Source organism: Ambystoma mexicanum, chromosome 2p, assembly GCF_040938575.1.
Source record: "Ambystoma mexicanum isolate Mex_15411 chromosome 2p, UKY_AmexF1_1, whole genome shotgun sequence".
NCBI lineage: Eukaryota > Metazoa > Chordata > Amphibia > Caudata > Ambystomatidae > Ambystoma > Ambystoma mexicanum.
This window is the reverse complement of record NC_090923.1, coordinates 427,249,300-427,258,897: the sequence shown is the minus strand read 5'-3', so window position 1 is coordinate 427,258,897 and position 9,598 is coordinate 427,249,300. Positions and strand designations below refer to the sequence as shown.

The 9,598-nt window shown below is 43.1% G+C and overlaps 1 long non-coding RNA gene across 1 annotated transcript; it reads left to right on the top strand.

The window, feature by feature from the left end:
• The first annotated feature begins 418 nt into the window (after positions 1-418).
• Positions 419-9,395, top strand: LOC138565886 (uncharacterized). Its single transcript, XR_011301680.1, has 3 exons — positions 419-492; positions 1,132-1,350; positions 9,029-9,395. It is a non-coding gene; the product is annotated as an uncharacterized lncRNA (long non-coding RNA).
• The last annotated feature ends 203 nt before the right edge of the window (positions 9,396-9,598 follow it).

Genomic DNA, 9,598 nt, shown 5'->3' with positions numbered 1-9,598 from the left:
CTAGATAAAACACGGAAAAGGTTTTTTTGAGCGAGTACACTCAGGAACGGAAGCTGTCTGGTGCTAAATCTCAGATATTATTGCAACCTCATGCCTAGGTCATAGGGTGTTCTCCCATAAAAGACTGTGAAAAGAATTGAAACGTTACAACCTTTAAATATATCAGCAGTGCCCACCCTACCCCTTTGCTTCTACATAGTGTCATCTTCCCACTTCTCTCTATCAATGGGAACCGCCTTCATCACCTTTGGCTTTGCTGTCTCCTATTGTCATATCTCACTACCAGCACTGGTCTTGGTGGAGGCATGGGAGATTTCGTTATGCTGTATCCCTAGTCCACACCAAGATGGCCCACAGATATCTCCTTTCTCCCTTGGCTCTGCACAACGTGTATGTATACACGCAGGCTCCGCCCCTGCCATCTCCAGGAACTGAATATCAATAGAACGCTGCCGGATTACTTCGCGTCACTACTGTAGCAACTGACGCTTCGTAAGTTCGACTCCTAGTACATTCGTTGCTACAATCTTCTGCCTTATTCCTGCCCTAACTTTGCTGTCTACACAGATCCTCCTTACAAGACCCCTCGTTAGACATTCATGGCTTCTCCAGCATCCCGGCTCACTCCCCTCTACCTCCAACTCACAAAGGCATCACTCCGCCTTCCTCCTTGCTGGAGACTCGCCAGTCTCACTGCTCCATCTCCTCCCTTGCTGGAGTCACGGTAGGATTCCCTCGATCTATAGCTCAGCGTTCACCTCCTTCTGCGATTCGCCGTACTAAACTCTCTCTATCTTCCAGCTGGACACATTTCTTACCCGGCACTGTATCTCGTTCGTGGCCAGATCCCGTGCTTATGCACGCCAGTTTACAGCAGCTTTTGATTTCACTATCTATGCCGCACACGCGGTTCAAGTAGGTGGGCAATCTGAACCAATCCTTATCTCTCCTCTCTTCGAACTGCAGTTTGGATTCTTAAACAATCTCCTTCCTTATAGCAGGAAACACGCATTCCTCCAGCAACAACCCAGAGTATCTCTATGCTTTCTTCACAGCAAGGTACACACCTTTCGTTCTGGCTCTCGCAACTGGTTCTCTAAGACTGCTTACCTTTTCTTTCTCATTTATCAGACATTCTGATGCATTCCGTCCAAGAGGGTTCTACAGCCAGCATCATCCACACGTAGAAGACACCAACAGCTGCAGCGCTCCTGGCTCCTGACATTAGGATTTTCTTCCCAGAGGGTTTCCATGGGGTCCATGTGCCTCTCTGATCCTTTCTTAACTGGCGGAGGAAAGCAGGGTCTCCAGGGGGATTTTATTCTCCTCAGTTGCTGCCACCTGATCCAGGTTAGTGTAATTTGCCATTGATTAAGGTTATTTTGCCTCCAATGGTTTCCCTACATCTTTTTCTTCCCTCTAACCTCTGCCACCATTCTAGGACGTGGTCTCAACCGTCCCCCTATCCCCCATGGAGTCATCTTTTTCTGGTCCCCTTCTGTTTCCCAATTCTCCTCACCTCTCTATGGCTCACTCTCACTCCTTGTTTCATCTGTCTCATAATCTGTACCCTGTAATTCTGGTTCCCCAGTAGCTACTTTCACATCCATAATTATCCTCCTATGCATTTTCAATAGCACCTCTCCTACTGCCCACATTTCAGCATCTCCCGTTTATCATGGCCCCTCCTTTCTCTGGTTCACCCTTCTGCTTTACGCACTGCAGCTTTTAAATATTTGTACATTTTATTTCTAGTTTCACTATTATTGAATGTCGTCTGTCACAGGGTCCACTTGCTCGTTTCATGGGGCTTATTTCTGAGTATGCAGAGGGCTTGTATTTAGTGTTTAGTACTTCTGCATTTATACTGACTCTCTCCGTAGTTCTCGTATCAGGTACACAATTTTTCTGGGGTCATCCGAAGTCTTCTAGACTGCTTCTCCTGTCAAAGACCTGGACTCCAAGGGGCGAGCTGCAAGCCTAGAGTGGCCAGACAGGCTTTCTGGTTTTTCAAAATGCCGGTGCCTGCTACCTCTCTCTCGGGTGCTGCACAATCTTCTGTTCCCTTCAGGCAGACTTTGCTTGTCCCCAATGTGCAGTGGAGGAGCCTGCAGATTCTCCAAGGGAACCTGGTCTGCTGCACACCAAAAATGTCAAGTCCCTTTTGCATTAATAAAAAGGAGTCCAAAGAGCCAAAATTGTGATGCATGAGATTTGAGAAACAAAAAATGTATTGTGACTGCCAGAACAGGGAAATATCAAAAAGACATTCCAAATCTAGCACAGTGAGTGCATGGTTATATCGTAGTTACAGAAAGCAAAAAGCAACAATTTGCTTCAAATTTCTTCAACAGTGATTGGTTGGCATGAGTTACAGTATATGTGCTTCTATACATTACAAAAGTTTATTGGTCTATTCTAAACAGGTGGTACCAAGGATGTCTATGCTGGGTAGCTCATATTCAGTAAAGTAATTTTCTTTCCCATACTCTGTGATTGGATAATGAATGTTAAAACATGTAACAATCTGGCTCGATCTCCTATTGGCTATTGCACAAGGAGCAGATGTGGAGTGAGTAAGCGCAGAATTCTTAACTAATAATGTGAGATGTGACAGTGTGACACACAATTATAACATTTAAGTTCTGTCCTAAATTACCTAAGAGAATGGCACCAGAATACCGTTCCCATCATTAAGAACTGCCTATTATCGGTTCATTTTTGCAACTCACTTGGTGAAAAGGCTACTTGCATGTCTTTCCTGGTTCCCATGAGTTCATCTTGTCCTAAGTCTGACCTTATGTGCCGGGGCCTAGCTGCTGACAAACTTTTCTCTTTGTTTTCTACAAATTATACTAGTCATGTGTTAACTATGTTATTTTCTATGATTTAATTGACATATCAAGTTTCACAGTCACTTAGTAACACTCTCACAAAAAAGGAAATATGAGTGTCTTTGTAAATTGAAGCCATTGAAATTAGTTTATGTTGCTAATAAACTCGATTAAACATATTTCTTTACAAATGTTTTGAGTTTTGGACACCTGCCTGGGGGTGTACCTCTTCACAATTACAATTAGATACAAGTAACACGTGGTTATGTATTACCCCGCAGCAAGCTGCTCCATTGCTCACATAATTGCCCTGACAGGCGCAGCCAAATGGTCATACAACCAACCCTAACTCATGCTAATTTCTGCAATTGCCTTCTTCCTCATCCCAGAACCCAACATTAATCTATATCTGTATGCTAACATCACTCTCTCTTAAGTAACTTCAACTAACAACAAAGCATTCGTTGCTGTATTTTCCCCACTCTCATACCATTACCCAAATCACTATATTTTGCATTATGCCCACATCCCTCTTTCAACCAAATGTTCCTCATGGCTGCACAGGTTGTCCAGTATACAAATGGAAATGCTGCTCAATATGCAATGCGCACCAACAGTTGTTGAAATGTTTACAACAATTCCTCATTCAATATGTTAAAGTAAAAGCCAAAGGTAGAGTCAACATTTTATAAAGCATGGACTCCTGTCTAGTGTGGCTCCATAGTTGACTACGAGGACATTTGTTAGCCTGCATTTCAGAAACAGCCTGTAAAAGCAGCATCCATCACATAAGAATGTTAGCAATACACCATTCTACAATGCAAAATCTTGTGCATAAATTGTACAATGATAAAGATCCAGCTCTAGAACAACAACATCTCAAGGACAATCTCCTAAATGGAACATGCCAAGAAGTGCTCAGACAAATAAAACACATACAAAGTAAACATTATTTTGAAACTAAAGAAGAATTTAAAAACACAGTTAACTTACAGAATATTACCATTAGACCTCAATGAAAATATGGAAACACCAGAAGTAGGACGACCAGTACATCAATCTTTAATTGCACTAGTTAATGGTGTTCCAACAAAAGACAAAATAATTTGGCAACAGCTGGTAGACTTGAGAAGCCCTAGAGTATCCTAAACAAAACAATGAATAATACAAATATACAATCATAAATAAAAACGTAAAAGAAAAAACACAAATATATGAAAATACACCACAAACTGGCCAATTTGACTGTGTTGATCCTTTCACTATGGACAGCATTCTAGACCAGTATATGATTCACCCACTACATTCCAGAGACACCATGGATATGCATTAAAAATGTACCAAATGTGTCAAGCCAAAGGGTCTCCAATGAGTATATGGGAAGCAAGTTTAGAAGCACATTATTTTCCACTACTCTTCCATACAGGAAAAGCAGGAAGACATGGGGCCTCATTACGAGGTGGGCGCAAAGGGATACCGGGCACCGTTAAGGACATCGGTGCCGGTAATCCCTTTGCACCCTATTCCGAGGTCCCTTAGCGGGTCCCTTCCTTAACGCCTGGTTTTACCAGGCGTTATGGACGGGCCCGTTAAGGGACTTCAGAGCTTATAACGGTACCACAATTTTCAGTACCGTTATTAGCGCCTTCCCCCTTCCCATTGAGCCCTATGGGGGCTGAAATGGGAATGGGGAATGGCTTTTTCAATGGGGACATACCGGTTGGAATGAGGGCCATGATGAAAGACCCATACAATTCAATGCATCAGAATTTGGTTCTCTATAATGTGTTCTGAAAATCCAAGATTCCGGCAAAATGTTGAACAGATTTTCCATCTCTTGTTTGAAAGTGAACTCGCAACTCTGTTACAGAGTTTCTTACACTGAAAACAAACACTGAATTTTTATACATGTCAGCTATGGAACTCTTTCAAAAGATAAAAAACAAAGATGAAGTGCTGGAGTCAAGTACTACACATCTCTTTTCAAATATGCGTGGTACAAAATATTACTGGTTACAACCTCATGCTGATGTACCCGCAAATTAAGGAACTGGCCCCCCCCCCACATAGTTTGTTACTCTGAGTTGTGCAGAATATGCATGGGATGATTTGCATGGCTTTCTATGCAATGCAAACCAAAATAAAGAAGGAATGGACAAAAAAAAAGAAGCACCCTGTTCTATCGATCCTGTAAATGTCTCCAGATATTTTCACCATTGTTTCATTGGCATGTCATCTGTAATAAAAAGTGTCTTCCACTTGGAGAAGTAGAACACTTCTTTTGGGGGAAACAATATCAGTCCAGAGGTGCACCACCCGTCCACATGCTTTTGTGGTTTGAAACATGCTCCCAAATTTGGCCACAACAGTGATGACACTGTTTTACAATTTATTGAAAAGTGCATTACCTGAGATATCCCGTCAGGAGACATACATAATGACCTACAGACACAAATCCTATTTTTCCAATAGCATAAGTGTGGCAAATACTGGCAACATTGATACAAAAAACAAAGGGAAATACTTCACCAAATGTTGATTTGGATTCCCTAGACCAGTATGTACCAAAGGCCAAGTAAACGTTACATGTCTTCTATTGGGCACAGTATGAAAGGCAACTCTCCCAAAACAACATTAAAAGAGAGGAAGTATCCCAGTACATCAATGATTACAGTCCTATCATTGCACTCTTTTGCAATGCTAACATGGTGATGCAATACATTACAGACAATTCAACTGTATGTGCAAGATATGACACAGCCTACCTCACTAAAACTGAGAACACTGGGCTAAAAGACCTCTGTGATGACATGTCATCTGACAAAACCCTTTCCCAAACATTGTACAGCTGTGGTACCAACATGCTGTCAAATAGAGAGTGTGGGTCCTATGAAGCTGTAGATCATTTTACAGTTACAGCCTTGTATAGTAAATCTGAAATCATTCTCTCACTCAACCTTACTCTAGCATCAACATGAAAATGAGTACTAAAATCCTGCCAAGAAATCAAATCTATAGCTACAGAAAATCCAAGCATCCAAGACATCTTAAATAATATTCTGATTGACACAAACTATCCGAACAGAAAAGCAGCTTTGGAAAACATCTGCTTGTACAATATAGCACAAAAGTGTACATACAAAAATATTTGTATTCCAAATGAGACAACTGGCAAATACTCAGTATTAAATTATGAATGAAGTCCAGTAAGACTTTCAAAACCCAGTCTAATTAACCATGTACAATTATCATTTACATCTGCAAAACATAGAGAACTTTATTACATGGCCCTACTGAAACTATTCAAACCTTGAAGAAAAGAGGAATAATTGCTAGGTGACCACAACACATTTAAAGCTGCATTAAAGGAAAATGAAAGCAGTAGAACAAATGTCAACTTTAAACAGCACAAATACATGTTAGACAATGAACACCAACAAGAAGAAGACGCAGAAAGACAAAAGGATAAGGACACTCATTCAAAATGAAGAAGGAAATAGTGATGAATGAAGTAGAATACAAACACCATGTAACAATCTCAACAATCTAAAGAAGATTTATCAGTTCTAAAATCACAGTTAAATGATGAACAACTCACCATTTACTTAGAAGTGACTGAAGAAATGTATTGGATTAAAACATGAAAATAGTATGTGAAGTTGTAAAACATGCAATCTCCTGCTGTTGTATTTATGTGGTGAAGCTGGTTCTGGCAAATACCTCTTAATTAGAACAATCAGGACTTTTTTTGGAAGACAAAATAAATGACCTTTCAGTTGTTGTAACAGCTCCCACAAGTCTAGCCTGCTTACAATATAGGAGGTGTAATTTTACACCGACTACCACTCTTCCCAATGGAACACTAAAACAAATTAGACAATTACAAATTGTTATCAGAAGCTGCAATTGAAGTATGCAGAATTGTACAACAAATGAAAGTCCTTCTAGTGGATGAAATAAGCATGGTTTCCAGCCAAATGCTTGTTTTAAGTCATCTAAGAATGCTGTGAGTCCTAAAAATTGGATATGGAGAACTGTTTGGAGGAAAACATGTCAGTGGCCCTCATTCCAACTGTTGCAGAAAAGGGTTAAAGTGCTGGCAAAACCATTCACCAGAACTTTTACTGGTTCAGCAAAGCATGTATTTGTTGGTACACATATTCCAGAAATACCGGCACCTGTAGCACTTCAACCGGAATCGCCAGCGCCAGTAATTCTGTCAAAGCAAACACCAGCAACGTGGGTATTGCCAGCACAATGGTATTATAAAACCGGACAAAACTCTGCCAAAACCAAGGGAAAGATAACATGACATCAGAGCTGCTAGTAAATGGACACAGGTGTGTGTCTAAAATAAGGCCACAGGTACACCCATTCCACCAAGGTGTACCCAATACACACAGGAACAGTACCTAAGGGCTAGGCCTTCCCCAAGAACACTTTCCTACACAACCATGCTGCCATTCATTCCACTACCATGGACCTGGAGCTGGTCCATGCTGATGTCCCGCTGCTGGTGCTGGAACAGTAGCAACGGCAACAGGAGACCAGGGAAAGAAAGAGGAGGAGGATGGGCATACAGGTAATGTAGGTAGTGAGGCAGAGGCGTGTTGTGACCCCTAGCACAAGGGCCACACCCTGGACCCTCACAGACAGTCAGATACAAACCCTGTACTGCCTAAACCGGGAGAACATTCATGATCTTCTGACCCTTATCCAGGATGACATCAGGAGCAGGATCGGCATCCAGACAGCAATACTACTGCTGCTGAAGCGGGTGTTTGTCATGTACTTCCTAGCCACTGGCATGTTGCAGCACTCCATGAGCCAGCTGTGTGGCATTTCACAGCCTGCCATCTCCAGAGTACTGGCGCAGTTACTGGATACCCTCCTTTCACTATGTGGGCCATCACATCACCCCCCACCACCTATGCGCAGGTAAACGCCACCAAGGCCCACTTCTATGTGATTGCGGGCATGCTCAAGGTGTTGGCAGCATTGAATTGTACACATGTATATCTAGTGCCCCCATGACTCAGAGGAGATCTACAGGAGCAAGAAGCAGTTCCGTTCCCCCAATGTCCAAGTGACCTATGACACCGACCTGATGATCATGCACTGCTGTGTCCAATTCCCAGGATCAACCCAAGACTCCATGGTCCTGCGGAACAGCACCCTGCCGGCTTAAATGGTGCAACACAGCAGACAAAGGACCTGGAATTTGGGAGAGTACATGTACATTTACACCTACATTGCAGCATGGGCAACAGGCAAAGGGGGGATAGGTCACACATGCATGTCCAGCAAGTACCCTACCAGTACATGCTTCAATTGACAGGCCACACCACACAGGAGAAGCACATGACTGGAGATGTAGCAGTCACTGCCAGCTCATTTTAAACCCAAAAGATCATCCACGTGTAATGCACTACAGGTACCAGAATGCAACACCCACTCCCCTCCAACATCAGTGAATCTGTAGACCACATCACATGGGGCATTGAAATGTATTTCCTGGTGAGACATGGGGCATGCATGCACAGACTGACCATTGTGACTCAGCTGTCACAGGCAATACCACTGCTGAGCATCATTACTCTCTCATGTTAATGCCAATGTTAATGGGTCTTATACCGTGCACTGTTATCACTTGCGTAGTCTCTTGGTGGTCTGACGGGTCTGCAATGGAAGGAGTGTTGAGGCGGTTTGTTAGTGTTATTGAGCGGGAGAGGATCAAGCAAGCTTTGATGTGCTGTAGGAAGCTTCAGTTCAGAGAAACCGGTCACTGAGCATTGGGGCATTGTTGTGTGGTAGTGAGGTATGATTGTGTTTGTTTGTTTTCATGTCAGGTGTTGTGAAGTGCATGTGGTCAGTGGTGCAGTAGAGGTATGGTTGTGTTAATTTCAGAGTTTGAGGGTATGTATTGCAGAATGATGTTTTTAGTACTGTCATTTAGTGGCAATACATTCCCACCCACCCAGCAATCCATCTCAGGGAGCAGAACCCAGTATGATATAAATGTTGCACGGTGCCTGTCTCGAGGTGCAGCAGGGAGCATAAGGCTTAGCTATACTATTAGACCAGATGCAGAATATGACTAACCTACAGATACATCCTAAGTGTAAAATGTGGCTAATTAACACAGTTCAGCTACATGCAAGATAAGGCTAACCTTGTGTCCTTCCCCCTTGCAGGTGATTCAGGATATCTGTTGCTTCTGTGGCTGACGATCCCTCTGCAGGATGCCCAGACGTAGGAGGGAATGCCATACAACAGGGCGCATGTGAGGACCAAGGTGACCATCAAGTGGACCTCTGGCATCTTGAAGGGATGTTTCAGATGCCTACACCAGTGTCGGGGTGTGCTTGTGTACTGGCCAGAGAAGGTGGGGTAGATAATCCTGGCCTGTGTAATGTTCTATCAGACGCAACACAACCCTGCCGCCAGGTCTGGGCATTCCTCTACCAAAGGATGATGATGATGATTCCCCTTTCACTCTGTACTTCCCTTGCACCTAACTGCATATGATGGACACACACAATAAATAATTGCACCAAAATTTGGAATGTCCACTCATTGCTTCAAGTGTGAACTATTATGAATTGAAATGATATCCCAAATACAACACCCTGTGCTCACTACCCATCCATACACACACCATCCCGACTCCCCCTGCACCTTTCCTCTCCATACCCCACACACACCCTTCCCCTCTCCACACTCCCATCCTGCACACACCCCTCCTCCTCCCCACACACCCTGTG